The sequence below is a fragment of the Andrena cerasifolii genome, chromosome 7 (genome assembly GCF_050908995.1).
Source record: "Andrena cerasifolii isolate SP2316 chromosome 7, iyAndCera1_principal, whole genome shotgun sequence".
Classification (NCBI taxonomy): domain Eukaryota; kingdom Metazoa; phylum Arthropoda; class Insecta; order Hymenoptera; family Andrenidae; genus Andrena; species Andrena cerasifolii.
Genome location: NC_135124.1, coordinates 11,471,548 through 11,488,843, shown reverse-complemented (window position 1 = coordinate 11,488,843; position 17,296 = coordinate 11,471,548). Strand labels below are relative to the sequence as shown.

At 51.1% G+C, this 17,296-nt stretch overlaps 1 protein-coding gene across 1 annotated transcript in view; it reads left to right on the top strand.

Annotated features, from left to right (window-relative positions):
- Positions 1-17,296, top strand: part of Lolal (longitudinals lacking protein-like) — a 69,159-nt gene that overhangs the window by 31,925 nt on the left and 19,938 nt on the right. The window contains exon 3 of the mRNA XM_076816713.1: positions 12,343-12,402. The gene's annotated coding sequence lies outside the window, so the exon portion shown is untranslated. The remainder of the gene's footprint in view (positions 1-12,342; positions 12,403-17,296) is intronic.

Sequence of the window (17,296 nt, the reverse complement as noted above, 5' to 3'; positions counted from 1 at the left end):
TAGTCGGACCGTATTAGGCGACGATCGCGTGCCAGGAGGAAACGGAGGATCCCTGGGAAGCGTGCTGCTAGTGGAGATATGGGACGGGAGCCACAGGCTGGGATGAGCCTACGGAGCTTCGGCGGACGAGCGTACTGTTTAGGAAGCGGGCAGGATTATCGTCGAAGCGGTGGAACAGGATCGTATCTGGTCGGATGGGTGGCTTCGTAGGTAACGGCGTTGGATGGTGGTTGTTCGCGCGAGTCCGCTGTCGATGTCGGTCCTCTCTCTGTGTGCGCTCGGTGCTTGTGCCACTTTCACTTGGTTACATAACCCGTGTACGCCGGTGCTCGCGCGAGCGCGAACGCGAACTCGAACGCGAGGGGAACTGGGTAAATGGGAGAACCACAATCTGCGCCTGCACCACCGCCGTGACGACCGAGCTCGGGCCTTCGTGTCCGTGTGTCCTAAGCCTGCCTCCTCGTATCTCCTAGCCTGAAAACTAGCTCCTAGCCTGGCAGCCTCGCGAATTCGTAAAAGGTTCGCCGGCACGAGCCGCCGCCGTTTCTTGCACGATCCTATCGTCCACGCTCTTCGAATACGAATCGCTTTATCCGCGCGGCCCTTTTGCCACGGCGGCGATGTTTACGCCCTGAAAGGTGGTCCCAATGGGCACCTCGAGGCGTGGAATTTAATGGCCATGCTGCTTGGATTCTTCTGCGTTCGCCATTAGCGACTGAGAAATCTAGAAGCCGCTGATACACGGTACCCTAGCAGCTCAAGTCGAATTCCCTCCGAAAACGCATGCCTTGAGCGATCGCTGTTCGTAGGCACGAAATGTCAGCCGGAAATGACGCGCCATTGGTTAAAGGTTAACGTTGCTAACTATCCAGTCGAACACTCGAAAAGATAGTGGAGTTTAGAGAGACAGCCAGTGGACGGGAGAGAGAAGGAGACAGAGACGATGAGGACGTAGGTGTAACAGACCGCTAACAACAACACACCGCGCCCCTTTCCAACCCCCTCGAGGGGAGAGCGGCCGAGGGAGGTGAGGAGCCGCTAAAGTGGATGCGATGACCCAAATACGAGGCAGTGAAAGTGGCACACTGGTCAGGCACGGCCTGCCGCCACCGTCGTTCACCCACACGCTCGAAGTACGCGTGCACGCGTGTTGGTGCCGTGCCTACGTGACGCGTGTTGTGCGCGGGCCTTACGCGCGCGTTAACGCGCGCTGCGTATCGAAGCGAGCATAGTTGCGCCGCGCCGCGGAGAGTTGGCAGCGGCGGTGATGAGGTGAAGGCAATAGAGGCGCAGCTACCGACTGATTACTAATTGGAAATTATGGAAATTCGCCCGCGTTGCGGGCTCGTTGCCGCGTTAGACGAGCCAGCGTCGTCGACGACGTCTTCGTTCCCTGACCCTCCTCTTTCAGCCGGCAGGATCCTTTATGTTTCCTCTGCGGTTCCCCAACGGCGCCCAATCGCTTCGACGCGGGTTTCTTTTAATTTCCAGCAATTCCTTGTTAGGGCACGCACGCCATCGGGGTTTTATTTCCGTGGCGATGGCTTCACGTTTCGTTCTACCCGTCCACCGCCTCGAGCGGCTTCGCCCCCTCGGCGAAACGTTCTAATTGAAAATACTTGAATGGCATCCCTCGATCGGCCGAAATACCTCTAGGTGTTCGCGTGTAAATTTAGCGTGCCAGCGGCAAAGCGTCGGATTCCTCGTCGACCCACGGGAACCTCGACTTTTCGTCAGATCCCGCCGTGGCTTCCGGGCTCCCGCTGTCCGAAAATGTGACGGATCCTTGGAAACGGTCGACCACCCTTCCTCCCCCACCCTGGCGCCTCCTCGACGCGAGTTTTTCTTGCTTCCGTAGCCTCTTTCCCGCGCTTACGAACCTCTCCGGTCGTTCTCCCGTCCCGAGCCAGAGTTCCACGATTCCTCCATGATTATTTAAGGATCGACCCAGTAACGCCACGATCGGCGCAACGCTGGCAGGTAATTAGGTAATAAATAACAATTTATCACATTCCCCCGGGCGACTCTGATCGTAAACAGTTGTACGGCTCATTAGCGTCCAGGCGCTGACAGTGTTTGTGAGCTAGGTGATATATTCCAGAGTTAAATTCATAATTACGCTACAGTAGATCTTGAAAACTTAACGTCCCCCAGTTGGATGGTGGAATTACGTGAAAATGTGCGCGTTTAGTCTCCGATCGTCGCGTCAGCGAGAGTTCCTTTGCTCGAGACCAACTAGGTCGTTCGTATCGTCGAAGAATCTCCGAACCACGACCCACTTTGGTTCCCCGTGGGCCCTCACGAAATCCGCGTTCACTGGCAGCCGGAACTGAAACGCTTTTGTGCCTTCCCGGGACGATCAAGGACGTGAAAGTGAATTATAGTTCGTTCCTTCTTCAACCTGTACCTGATCCACGCGGCAAAGGGCCTGGCTCTGTCACTCCGTTCTTTCGTCGCGCTTTTAGACGCTCATTCCTCTGCCGCCCGAAGGCGGGATTCCTTGACCCGTTACGGGTCCGCTAGCGCTGGTCGCGGCTTTCTCGGGCGCGAAGTTCCAACGATGGGAATAATAGCAAAGAGCGCGATGCAACGGTCGGAACGAGGCTTCGGATCAAAGTCGCGACACCTTCGAATCTAGTTCTAGTACGACTATGAATAGACGACGAGGCCTCTTGGCCCAAGCGCGCGAGGCTCGTATCCCAATTAAATGGCCGCGCGATCGCCTTACAATTAACTCTAAAAAAGCACATGTAACGGGAGGGGAGATTAAGTTTTATAGAGGCTACTCGACCAGTCATGGGAACCCGGTTCCATTCACACTTCTCGCGAGAAGCTTCATCTTTCGTTTCACGTTTATCGAGTGAACGCTTAGAGCTTCTCTGCTCCAATGCAAATCTAGGGTAGACCGGGGCGAATCGGATCACTTTGCATTTGACGGTAAAAAAATACTAATCAAACATTAAAAAAAACTAATTTTTTATTATATATTCGTGACTAGTACACTTTTTACAAACTTAAAAATGATTCTTCTGCGAACAAAAAAACAAAAAGTGAGAAATATCCGATTCACCCCGAAACTTGGGGCGAATCGGATAACCCATGAATTTCTGAAAAACACTGAAATTTTCATAACAAAATCTTTAGAATCAACTTAAACAAATCTAATTTAATGACAGTGAAGTCAAGTGACACTAAGCACACAGATCGGAAGGATATTGCCGTTTTTTGCCGCCTCTATCAGCACAATTCTCGTGGCATCACTCTTCTCAGATAATCTTCTGAAAGTGGACGAATTAATTTTTCACCAGAGTATATACAATGCCATCTTCTTAAGATCATTAATTTATTTTTTTTGTCATTTCTCTAAATTTAATTTTTATCGCAGATTCCTTTACTTTTTTTTTAACACCATGATCCCTGATTGCTCTTTTTTTATGTACGTACTAACCAGTAACTAAAATTGTAACGTTCGCACACGTCCATGTCACTAAAAACGATGAATAAAGTTAATTTTTTTTATTCGTTATTCGAATTTTTATTTAAATAAAAAATTTTCCCATTTCTGTTTACAAGAAATCATTTGACCAAAATTGGGTGCAGTGTACCAAACGTGAAGGTTGAGCACACGTCGAATGCACAGATCAGGAGAATATTAATTAAGTATTATACTTGCGATGTTTGTACAAATAAAATTTGAAAAGAATCTTGTATTGTACCAATTAAATGCCTTTTTATTAACATTGTTAATCATTTACACCTAAAAATCTACTAATTTAATAGTTTGTCGTGACGACAATTTTTCGTTTCCTAGAAATTACAACTTTTTTACTTTTGCGAATTATCAATTCTTATTATTAAATTTCACAAAAATAATTTCCCGCGTACAAACAGGTTTTTGAATTTCTAATTTTTATCGACTCTACCCCAAGACATACCAAACAAAAAAAACTTAGAGTGGTCGGTACTGCACGTCTCTCCCCTATGCCAGCTCTAAACAATGACTTAAAACAATTAACGGGCTTTTGCGGTAGGTGCGGGGGAGAGGGGCGAGGTACTACGAGCGATCGGAATGCTTATTATTTTTTTATTAATAAATTCTTATTTTGATTCGATTCGCCCTGTGATCCGATTCGCCTTGTGATCCGATTCGACCCGGTCTACCCTACTTTCGCTAGCAATTTTCTTTGATACAGCGACCCTTTGTCAAGTCTTTCGTCATCTCCTTCTCGACCCTTTCACAAGGGCTGACCTAGCTGATCTTGGAACGATGTATTATACCGGTGAAATCGTCCGCGTTAAGGCACATGTTCTCTGAAAAGAAAAGGAGGAACCCGTTTCCGTGACGTTTCACGGGGAGTGACGAGGTTTCCACGGAAGCGCACGTAAGCGTGGACGGGCCGTGCATCGTAAGACGGTCGTCTATTCGGTTATCTTATTTTCTACCGTTATCTTATCGCGGGCCGGATATCTATCACGAATCAGAGCAAACGGCGGTGCAGACGCGCGAGGAAGTGCCGTCTCGCGACGTCACGCGACGATCGAGGTGGAATCGACGCCCCTGCTGGATACCACGGCGGACGGAGAGCTCGCATCGGATCGGTGCCACGGTGATGCACGCGCGCACGTGCATCGCGACGCGTCCAAGTAAATACGTAGACTCTCCGGAGATGATTGAATTTTTCATTTCGGGGTCGCGTTATCGCGACGGATATCGCGTCAGCTTGATAAAAAGAAGTGGCTGGCGCCAGCGTGGTGCTACATCGCCGGCGAAATACACACGCGGCAGCGGATCCCGCGAAACTTACGAGCAAACGACGCGGTCCCGTCGTCAATAAGACGCCTGGCAATGAAAATTATTTTTACGCCGTCGCGAAACCCTGTAATCTCTTGTTGACACGGTCACGGTGCAGCGTCGATAAGACGGCGAGCGCGTATCGCGCGGTTATCGAATTAAATCTGAGAACGTCGGGACGATGCCGTTTCCTCGCGGCGGAGCCCCACTTCTGGTTTCCCTCGGCGCCCTTCTTTCCCGGATTGCCGGCCTTCCCCGTGCCGCGCACGGCCATGCGCGAGACCCAAATCGAATTCTATCTCGTGTAACCGGCCGGCATCAAGGGCTAAAAATTTTCTCGACTTCTATTATTAGGGTGGCTGCCCTCAATACCGCCATCTATATTCAGCGGTATACGCACATGCGTGAGCGGGCGCGTGTACGTGCACGGCTCGCGCCCGCGGCAGCGCGTCCACACACCTATGTATAGCGAGGGTCTAGGGGCAACGATGCACGCGAGGAGGACCGGTCAGCCTGGCCTAGGCCGCCGAACAGGAGCAGAGGCTGTTCGACGTTCCTCGGGCCAGGGACTCGAAAACGTTCGAGCTTTCGGCGGTATATTTAGAAAATCGAGCGGAATCGGGCCGAACGGAATCAACCCCGACGGAAGTGGACCGTTCTCGCTCCCCTCGTCGTGCCAGCTCTATCCTCTTTTAGCCTCTCGCGGTCCAAGCGGGCCTTCCAGTCGCAGGTGATCTCTGTCACGGCGGCTCGAGCTTCGAAGCCCGCGTCTTCGAGAGTCCGCTGTCCCACATAACGTCAACAGCTGTGCTCGCTGGCCGAACCAAGGGACTCCGCCTGTACCTTTCGAGACGCGTCAACCGCATCGCCTCCGCGGAGCGCACATACTTATCTACCTCGTGAACGAGGGAACGCGAGATGCCAGCGCTCGTTACCTGAAATCATCGATCACGATCTGTATTCCTAGATGAGGCAAGCCAGCCTGAAACGGCGTGCTCGAGCGTTAATTGTCCGCTCGTAAGGGATCAAAGATCACCGCGGGGGAAACTGGCGATGGAGCGCGAGAGCGGCTCGGCCGGGATAGGGGAGCGTATCGAGAGCGGCGTATCGAGACAGGACAGGATGGAATAGGATCGAATCCGCGCGACTTGGGATAGTCAGGGCACGGCGCAGCGGTAGTGGTCCGGTCGGTCCGGCTTTCTCGAGAAGTGCACCTTGGCACACTTACCGGCGCAACCCCACGCCACTCCACTTCACTCCACTCCACCACACTCGACTCGACTCGACTTGAGTCGACGTTGACGTCGAGTCGAGTCTACGCCACGCTCCACTCCAACTCCACTCGATTCCGCTCCGTACACGGTTCCGCGCTCGGCCGATCAGCGATCCTCTTCTTTCTCCCCTCTCTTCCTTTCGATTAGCCCCTCGACGAACCGCGCTTCGCAGTCTTCTCGAGCTTCTCCACGGGCGAACCGTTTGCCTGATACAAAAGATAGGGTCGCTTTAAGTTCCCTCCTTACTTAGAATTCGATCAGCCTCGATCGATTACTAAGGGAGCAAAATTCATTCCGAGTGGTACAGTTGGTACAATGCTCGCGTACTTTCGCTTCTACCTATCGTCCCTCGAACGCGACTCCTCTGCCGCGGACACCTCGACCGACATCAACCACGCACGCGTAATTCACACAAGTACCAATAGCCGAGCGCCTCTTCTCACGGCAATGACTTTCCCTAGGAGATGCTCGCCCGTTTCATTCTCACGCTTGCCGATCGAATTCGACTCGTACCCCGCGAACGATCGCCTCGCGATAATGTCAGCGACTGCGGCCGCTCGTCCACGGAGATGAAAACAAGGCTGCCCCAGCAGAAGTGACTTTTTCCCCTAACGATTCTTCGGCGTGCACGCGTACGCTCGAGCGAGAGCCAGCGCCCGATCAGCGCCGCACAAATTGACCTCACTCGAGCTCTCGCGCGCGCACAAGCTGCCGCTGGCTCCGAGAATCGCTCGGTTACATAACCGCGGAGGCAGAAGTGCCTCCTTCTTCTCTGCGGGCCTCCTTACTTTTCCTGGCTTCGCTGGTGCGCCTCGCGTCGCCGTAGCTCCACGTCCCTCGTCTTTTCTACAGGAGGACCCACACTGTGGGAGCAACTCTACCTTCCACGGAACACGGATCGACTTTTCCTAACGAATTCCGAATTCGTTGGAATAACATTGCGGTTTTTCAGGCAGCCAACGGAACACGATATTATTATTACTATCGACGGGAAACCCTTTGGAATACAGAGAAGTTAAAAAATAACAGAAGAAGAATAATACAGTCTGAGGAACTTATACCCTAAACGCATCGACGCAGGTGACAATTGAACGGCAAATCGACTGTGCAATAGATTTCGGAATGTATCGAAAGATTCACAGAACGCATCAACGTCAGTGAGACATCGATTTGCCTCACTCATGGCTCTATTGATGGAGCCGCCGGTACTTTAAACTCGAAAATAATGCTGATAAGTGGTTTATCAGAAAGTGGCTGCACTCCATGCACCTTGCTTTGCGTGAAAGTGCCGCAGGCCCATAAAAAGTCGATAACGATCCAGCTTATATATTAATTCGAATTTGATCGTAAACAGGTCTATTGTTGTGGATGATTCACAGATACTGAGCTACATAAACTCTATCTTGCGCGAATGGTCCCAGCCACCTGTTACTGCGGTATACTTTCGTCCACAGGTACGCGTAATCCCTACCCAAAGCCCATTTTCCAAAAGGAATGCGTAGCACCATGTGCTCTAAGAGCGAGGAACCTTAAGCCTGCCGTAGGAGAATGCGAGGAGAAAGCGAGTTCCGATGATCGTTAACGATATTTTAATTGCCATCCCGACGATACGAGCCACGCTTGTCGCAATATTCGGCCGTTAACGGGAACCGCGAAGTACCGATCTCTGGAACGCGAAGCCGTCAGGTTCGAACGGTTCAGCGCTGGCCAGGCGGGATTGTGCCACACGTTTTTATCGGCGCAAAAAGAGCCGCGTGTCTATCCAGCGGCGTGCGATCACGCGCAATAAAGGAAACCGGGGGAAAGGACGAAAAAAAAGAGATAAAGTGCGCGGTTGCTGGTCGTCACGCTCCTCTGTTGCCGAAAGGACACGTCGCCCAGGTGATAGGATAACCGCTCGGCGATTTAGACCCAGTGAAAGTGCGAACGTGGTCGCATTCGACGAAATTTTTTTGCACCGAGGGTATATCGCGGGGGGTGGGGCAACGCTGGTGAGAAATTTCGGCCAAAACTATTTTCACGTTCCACGGGAGCCAGCTGGACTCGGTTTCACCGAGTTTCACCGTCCTCTGTTCCCGCCGCTGGCTTTTCGGCCATTCGTCTTATCATTATGCAACGGATTGAGCAACGGCTTAAGTGGATTAGGTAATCCCGTTATCCGTCCGAATCGCGATCGGGCTGATCGTGCGCCTGTCCTCGCGGGCCTTTGATTGAACGCGGGATCACCTGTCCAATCGATTCAGCGAGGCATTTGACAATGGGACTTCTGTCGAAGTAACAGGGGGATCATCTACTCGCGCGTTTCCTTAACTCCTATTCAGTCGACAGTCCCGGGAAGGATTCTCCGATCAGGTGCGCACCTCGAGAGACTAACAGTCTGCGGTACTCTAATTCGCTTGCCCAGTTCCGCGCAACGAACATCGTCTTCCGCAAAAGAAACACCATCGGGCAGCCTTTGTTTCCTCTTAGTCACTTATTGTTAGTACAGAGCCGAGCATGCGCGACGGTATCGATAAGCGAGCGTCGCTATCTCTCTGAGAATCACTGATAATCGTCTACGTTCCACTTAAAAATAGCCGCAGATTACGCGCATCGGAGCCGAACGCTCGAGCTGGCGCGTTTTCTGCGGCACGTTCATTCATGAGAGCGCGCGACACGTGCACGCGCCGTTTCCACCCGGGGCGCTACGCCGCGTCGCGGGATGCTTCCACAAATTCGATGATCCCAGCACGCGATCCCCGCGAAGCACGAAGTCGCGCGATAGAGACTGAATTAGCTGTCCCGAAGATGACGGTTGTTCGGCAACCGAAACTATTCGCCGACGATGGGGTCCGATTTACTCCCGCCGCGAGCATGGGTAAACCCACGACGCTCGCGAATGTCGGCGACAAAGACGACGATCGCGAGTTAGATAACAAGCAGCAGCGGAAAGTCGGGAAGCACGTTGCGCGATGGGAAATTCGCCTGGGACGGATCGCGCTTGAAACGATCGTTGATTATCAACGAGAAGCTTTGTTATCGCTGCGTTTATCGTTTAGACCCGTCGCAACAACAAACAGCCGAAACACAATCGGCGTAACTGTGTCAGAGGCACCTGCTTGCATGCGCCGGGGAGCTCGATAAGCGGGAATCGTGTCTCTCGCGAAATGCTTCATGTTTATCGGTCTCTCCGGGACACCGAATCACCATCGCGATGCGCGTGTGATGCAATCGCGTCGAGCCCGCGTTCTTTATTAAACCAATATTTGCGATTAAAAATAGCACGTGCGACTGAAATACGCCGCGGGTCGGGGCGGCTTTCATTAAATCGGGGCAGGGGTGCAATCTTCGATGCAACGTTGGTCGAGTCCAAAGCAATCGGCTGCTCGGGGCAAGTTTCCTGATTGTGAATCATCACACGTGAATGTTGGTCGTCCTGTGCTTTGAAACTTGGGAATCCGTTCCCGTCATACATACTTTCGTTGCTCTATGCAGGGTGACATTCAGCTGGTGCATCTGGTCACTTGCTCATCTTCATTGTCTGCGAGAGCTTGAGGAACTCTAGTTTCTTAATCATAGAGAAAATCACGCGAATGATTCCTCGAGGGGACAACACTGTCTTAAGGGATCATTCTGGTAATCACGCCGCAAAATTCGGCAACATTCAGATTTTTTTTTCTCAGTCAATACAATGAATAACAATGTCAAAGTTTTTTTTCATTTGTTAAGCTACTTGTAACGTATGCGGGACAATTTTTTAAATATACTTTTATTTGTGTTTTTTCAATGTTATCTGGAATTCAAAATCGCGCCTTTGAAAAGAAATACCTCCCTGGCGGAAGTGATTTCAGCTCACAGACTCATCTGAAACAAGAAACCAAGCTGATTCTTAATCGTTATAAGTACTGATATCGCAGGTGCCAGAATTAGCCGCGTAAGTCAAAATTTAACAAAATTGCGCATTCAAACTTCAAGTTTCGAAATTTTCCATTCTTACTTGAAGTTTGAATGCGCAATTTTGTTAAATTTTGACTTACGCTGCTAATTCTGGCACCTGCGATAGCGGTGCTCATAACGATTAACAATCAGTCCGTGGTTTTTTGTTTCAGATGAGTCTGTGAGCTGAAATCACTCCCGCCGTCTTTTCAAAGACGCGATTTTTAACTGCAGATAACATTGAAAAAACACAATTAAAAATGTATGTAAAAAATTGTTGCGTATAGATTACAAGTAGCTTAACAAATAAGAAAAAAGTTTCACATTGTTATTCATTGTATTCACTGAGAAAAAAAACCCGAATGTTGCCGAATTTTGCGGCGTGATTATCAGACTGAGCCCTTAAAAACACGGAACAGTATCGGTTCTGAAAGGAACACCTGACTGCCCGTCCCATTGACGCATTCTTCATTCGACGGACGGCCAGACAAGCGAGATTACCAGCGCCGAAAGCGCGGAGCGACGCCGACGTGTCGTCATGCGGATTCTCTGGAAACGATGAGTCGACGGGCTTCGTAAGCTGTGGAATGGGTTTAGGTGCTAGCCCATCGGCGAATATCGCGCGCGACTATCGGCGTGCATTGTCGCGGGAGTCACCGCACCCCCTCGTCTTAGTCGCGAGAGTCACTGCACCCCCTCGTCTTTGTCGCGATAAAGATAATCCCGCATCCGCGTTTTCTTGTTGCCCGAGCGACACGCGTATCGAATGTCGTCCATACAGGGAAAGAGCAGCGGTGGGACAGAGATAGCGGGAGTTTGACGACCTCGTTTATGATATCATCGAACGATTGCGATTTCGCTACGGAGCGCTCGTCAGGTAATTAGCGTTGGAAGCGACCGCTGAATTAAAAGCACGATGGAAGATGCACGTGGGCCACGGACGTGGGTCGACGGGGTGCACCCACGCGCCCTGCCACGTCGATTAATTCATCCGAGCTAAATTCCGGCGCTATGTTGCCCCGCTAATACGTTCGTCGTTGCTCGTTCCACAGAAAAGCAGCGGCAATTACCATTCCCCATTATCACGAACGAATTTTCAAGCACGTCTACAGGGAGACGATCTTATCGGCGCATCCGTCTGACGCGTCCAGCAGACGCGTTTCTCAACACGATCGAGTTTATCTTTCCCCCGAGTCGATCTGCGTATCAAGTTTTCCAGTCGGCGCGGGAAACGCTCGGAAGGGCGTTTATCGCGGGAACGACGGCTGGGAAGAACCTTCTCGATCTCGCTCGGTCATTATCGACGAGCCAATGGCCTCCATGCACTTACCTTTCAGCAATTCGATGACTCACTTTCGGCACATGCAGCTCTTTTCTCTCTCTCCCACGTTGATCGAGCTGACGTCGCGGCTCGACGCGGCTTAACCGCGACTCTTTCGAAACGCAGGGGTCTCCGTACTTCCGTGTTCAATCGTCCTCGATATCGGATGCAATTGAAATCCCGCTAGCGCAGCGGCTGGATTTTTGACGGCGCGGCGGGGAGAAGGTCCCTGTCCATGAATCGAACGATACCGCGCCGCCCACGTCTCCTAGGCGAAGTCGGCTAACAATCTATCGTATACACGATCACTTTGATCTGTACCCCACGTGTGTCGGCCCACGAAACAATGGACTCTACCTAGCCGCGTATCTGGTATTCCGATCTATGCCTCGCGAAAGGTCTTCTCCCATTAGCGCGATAATTGCTCGGTCTACATTATCGTCGATGAACTCGATGGTGATCTCGCTTTGCGTACGCGCACGGTATGCCTGCGGAATTAAAGACGCTCGATATGTACGTAGGTTCATTGAGAGGTCAGGAGGAATGAATCGGAGTTTAATGTAAGCCACGTTACTAGTAATCAACGTTCAGTGGGGACGTTTAGCAAGTACGGACGAAATCCGAGACTACCTTGCTACGTAGGACTATCTGTCTGGATCACGTCAACGGCTTCCCCTTTCTAGAAATCCCCAACCAAATGTTTATGCAACCGCGACGCATAAATCAGCAAGCTGGCCACGTGACGTGCGCGTTACACGGTTGCGATTGGAAAGAACGGCTACGACCACCGGTTCATCACCGAGTCCATCCTCGATTCGGTCGGCGTACTTTTCCGCTAGCCGTTGGAACCGAGAAGTAACGTGCAATGGAAGCATTTTTACTCGCGTCATTGATCTCCCAAGTTCGTCGGCATTCAGCCACGACTCTCGTTCTAGCGCCCACCGGCTGCTGCTATCACGGCGACGATACACGCTAAATCCAAGGCCGTGGCTGCCGCCACGATAAACTCTTAATGAACTCCCGTTCTATGTGTTTTTCAGAAATCAGTAAGACCACGTGGCTCGACCTGGCAGAAGGATTGGAAGTGGCCAGCTACCAGGGTGAGTCCTTCAACCCCCATCTTTCAGTCATCATAATAATTGCTAAAGTGTCTCCTACAATTTCCGCGAAATGGCACCCCTACTTTCTTGCCACCTTGTTCCTCTTTTCGAAACGTAGCTAGTATGCACCCTTGTCGATCGTGAAATCAATAATATCAATTTAATTGCGCGGGACTAGGAACCCTCCATTCCACAAAAAAAAGATTTTCGCCTTTCCAAATCGCTCACTGGGAGTTCCGGACGACCCCATCCGCACTAGGGTGGCTCTTATTTTCGACTTTTGAATTTTCTTCGGAGCACCCTCCAGAATAGTTCCAAATAATTAAAAACAAATCTGTGTAAAGTTTGAGATGGATCGGATATAGGGAAAGGGTCCCTCTGGGCCCTTAAAACATTCAAATCATTATTTAACAGCTCGCGAAGTCGATTTTATATAATATCCTCCAAGTTATTGATTAAATAAAAAAATATGTCAAACAAAAGTTGTAGATCCGGACAAGGAACATCTTTTTTAAACTTTCAAAATTTGAGGGAAAAAAGTTTTTATTTTATTTCTTCAGATTTTTTTCGAAATCCATTTGTCGCACGAGAAAAAGTAATAGAACATAAAAGATACCCATTGTACGGATCTACAACTTTTGTTTGACATATTTTTTGATTTAATCAATAACTCGGAGGACATAATATAATACGTACTTCGCGAGCCGTTAAATAATGATTTAAATGTTTAAGGGCTCGGGGGCACCCTTTCTCGTTATCCTATCAAGCTCAAACTTTACAGAGATTTTTTTTTAATTATTTAGAACTATTCTGGAGGGTGGCCCGCAGAAAATCTTGAAAAAATTTTTACCAAGAGTAAATAAAAGCCACCCTAATGCGCACGCTGAGCCCTACCATCGTCGACCGCTGGACCAAGTGGCTTTCAATGAAACGGCCGAGCTCCGTCGGCGACGATGACGCTCCGCTCCGCCCGCGGGAACCGACTATAAATACGTGGCGTCGTAACGTGACACAGGCGAGGGTCGGTCCGCGTCATCTGCTCCCGCGGCCGGTCCGCGTGTCGCGGATGGGAAAAGAATGGAAGAGAGTGGATGGAAAGAGGAGCGAGCGGGCCGGGCGACCGTAACGCGAGCTGCGTGCAAGTGCACAGGCCGCGTAATCCTCTCCAGCCTGCTCTCTCTGACGATGCACGCTGTACGACCTTGCCAGCCACGCGCGAATAACGGCCCCGGAGCGCGGGTGCGTCCTGGCGAGCGCATGTGCGTCGTGCGCGCGCCAGCCAGCCCCGTTCCTTCCTCTCTCGGGGAATCCGGCAAGGATCACTCCCGCCTGCATAATTAGATCTCGTAACGGTGGCCCTGGCCAAGTTCGTTCAATTTATTCGACCGCCGATCGATCGACCCGCGATTTACGAATGCACCGGCCGTCGCGTGGTTGCGCCGCCGCCGCGGATCGGTGAAAGGGTTCCCAGCGATCCCACCATCGATACACTCGCGTTCGAAACCATCCAGCGATCGGCTTCTGGTGTATTCGAAGGGAGATCGAACGGGCATCTCTGCCTTTTTACACTCGTGCTGGCGAGCCGATTCGCAGGGCGACTCCTCCGTTAGGTCTATCCAAGGAGGGAGCAGAGATTGGATTTTGATCTGTTAACTGGGTCACCGAGATTGACCGGGAATGGAATTGCTTGTGCGTTTGAAAAACGAGTGGAGTCAGCTTGTTTTGCCTACAGCTCGTACCGCATGATGTAACATTATATTTATAGGAGCGTAGGAGCGCAATTAATAGTTATCGCCGGCGAGTAGATTGTTCTTGCTCGAAATTAGCAGCAGTTTTTTTAAGTGGCGCGGCTTTGTCACCGGTCGAGAAGACGGGCGCGCGAATTGGGATCAAGGGAAATATTTGCCACCGCGGATCGGGACGGCGGGAACGCAATTCGCCGGGTCCGCGGATGCACAAACATGAATCGCAAGTGACGGGTGCCACGAATAATGACGGAACACGCTTCGATAGACCTAATAAACCGAAGGTCGTATCTGCACGCGCCCGATAAGGTCACAAAAAATAATAGACCGACGCTGCGAAGGAGATTCTTACCGTTGGGTTATCGATTGTTATCGGCGTTTATCGCTCCGGACGATTCCACGTATCCGTGACTATCGGCCGCGGCTCTTGCGACGACGCTACTTCAAAACGCCCGGCAATAAACGAAGTAAATAATTAACCCGCGATAGTCGTAATCGGGCTGCGGAGGTGCAAGGTTAACGAGCGATCATCTTCGCGTCGCTTTTACAGCTGTATTGTTATCGCGGCCGCAGAGGAACGATTACGATCGTACCGATCGCGGCTCGTTACTTTATTTATACGCGGTTACGTGGCCGGTGACACGACGAATATCTTAAATTCGTAATCACGCGAATTCTCGCGCGGCACGTGCGCGCGTTCGCCACGCTCGTAATACGCGATACGCACCGCGAGGAGGGGGAGCAGGATGGGGTACAAGCAAAAGTCGACGGTAATGATCGGCAAACACGTTTATCTGGCCAGCGAAAACAGACTTAGTGTGTAAATATCGCCCGTCGACGTAGACTGTACCGCTCGATTCGCTATCTCCGCTAAATCGCGCGGCATTATCGATTCGTCGAAGGCACTCCGAGGCTCGTTTCCGGATGTCTGCGCGTCACCGAGCCCCTTCCTCGCGCCCTCCAGCCGAGGAAACTATCGCGCGTCGTTCGTATCAACGATGCTTCCAGAGATCCGAGCACCTCGAGTGGACGGTTCGCGAGGGGATTAACAGGACCCCTCGATGAAATATCTGTCGCGCGATCGTTGAGAATTTTCACACGCGAATCCTCGCGCGCGTAATCAAATCTGCGCCCCCAGCGATCGAGGACGTTAACCTTTAGAGGACTCGGCTGGTCACTGTAATGGCCACCTAAGAATTTGGATACTTTGCCGGCCATTTTGTTGGTATATGTGCATAAATTTTAAGTAAATAAAATTTACAATTTCAATGAAAAAATCCCGGCCTTCTAAAGGTTAAGAATGGAATAATTTTTGGGATGGGGAGCAGAAATAGTTCGGGTCACGATGATCGCCACCGCTTCTACGATAAAGAGCACGCTAGTTCTTATCGTTTTTATTTCTTCCCTTGTTATCTCTCTCTCTCTCTCGCTACTCCGCGTTACCTATCTGCGTCTCGCTCTCTCTTCCCTCTGCTTTCGGTTCACCGAGACCCGAGCCACTAATTTCTACCCACTTCTGGCTCCAGCTTCTAAAACCCATGCGACGGCTACGTGACAGAAGCTACTTCCTCTTTCACACGATTTTCGTTGCCTTATCGGTTCTCGCGTTCGAACGCGGCGGAATTTTTACGTCACGAACACGTTAGTCAGAAGCTGTAAGGAGTCTGGGGATCGGAAAATCTGTACTGGCTGAAGAATCTTTGCCCGCGTGAAAGCAACTCGCAGCTCGAAAGCGATGCGTCGAACGGGACGCGGCAGGAAAAGCAGCCGAAGAATGCGGTATCGTCGCATATTATCTTCGTGATCTCATTCATTTTCCCCCGGTTGGTATTGGCTTGTCGACCGGAAGAAAGTGATTTGCACGCGTCATCGAGGTATTCTTACGACGCAGCAATTCCGATCCCTCAGCGGTGAATCCCCTTCGATTTCTAGATCCTATCATAAAGCGTACCCGCTCCGCTCGAAAATTCGGAGCGCTCACTCGTTCGTTCTTTAATTAATTCGCTGAAGCCTGTCCCGATGGGGCCAAGATAGACTCGACGTGTCGTGCCTGCCGGCACCCGGTCCTCAGATTTTATTGCTCCCGTCTACAGACTTTCTCGCGATATCTGTGATCGCACCGAGTCCCTTATCAGGCGAGCGTACGGGAGGCTTTTGAGGAATGGGACTCGAAGGCTTCCCGTTCGATCTATCCGCGGCGTGCACGACGCCTGCCATGTTCCTCTCCTACGCTTCTTCGTATCTGGCTGACCCACTTCCCTGGGCCCCAGACGAGCAGCACGCGGCGCTAGGGAAAGGATCGAGACGGCAGACCTCTCCGAAATTACTCGCTCGCTCGTTCCCTTTACCTGGCCTTTCCACGGAGCAAACACAGCGCGGCTCCTCCGCTCTGGCACATTTCTGATTTCACGCGTCGCGTAGAAATTGGAAGCGACGCGTTCCTTCGCGAGCGACATTTTTCCATTGCCCTCGAGCGACGTTGACGGTGCGGTATTGTTTGCCGATTAAACAAGACGAATAACCTAAATAAGCCCCGCGATGCGTATCGAGGCCCAAGGCCGAGGCGTGTGTGTTTTTAAATCGCGCTTCGTTATTTTCACGCAAACCGTGTCGGATTCCGCTGATCTCGACGCGATTCCGAGCTGATCGAGAACCGTCAATCCTCCCCCTCCCTTCGGAGGAGAAAAGCTTATTAGTCACGACGTCGTCAATTACGAATTACAGTTAAGCGCGCTTGTTTTTCCTTTCGATGACTCGCGGCAGTCCCACGACGTGGCTGCCGCGCTGTCGCTGCAAGGCGATGATCGATGGGGATTGTAGCTCGCTGGGAGACGAACGCTCGAGAGTCTTTGAGAAGTAGATCGCTACGTCCAAAGAAGCTGATGAGATTACTTCTTCCTGAATCGTTCGTTCGGAAGCGGCCGGAGGAGTAAATCCGGGTGTGTTGGTCGAGTCGCTGTGTTTCAACATAAGGTTCTCAACGTGTTAGGTTGATTCTGATGAAATGAATAATATCGTTATTAGTTTTAATAGCTATTTTATGCTAGCTCGACCGACAGGATAATTACCCTAATGAATATCGAATACACCAGGAGTTCCGGACACGTAGTCGGTCGATTTCGGGGCCCACTTTCGACAGAGAAAACCCC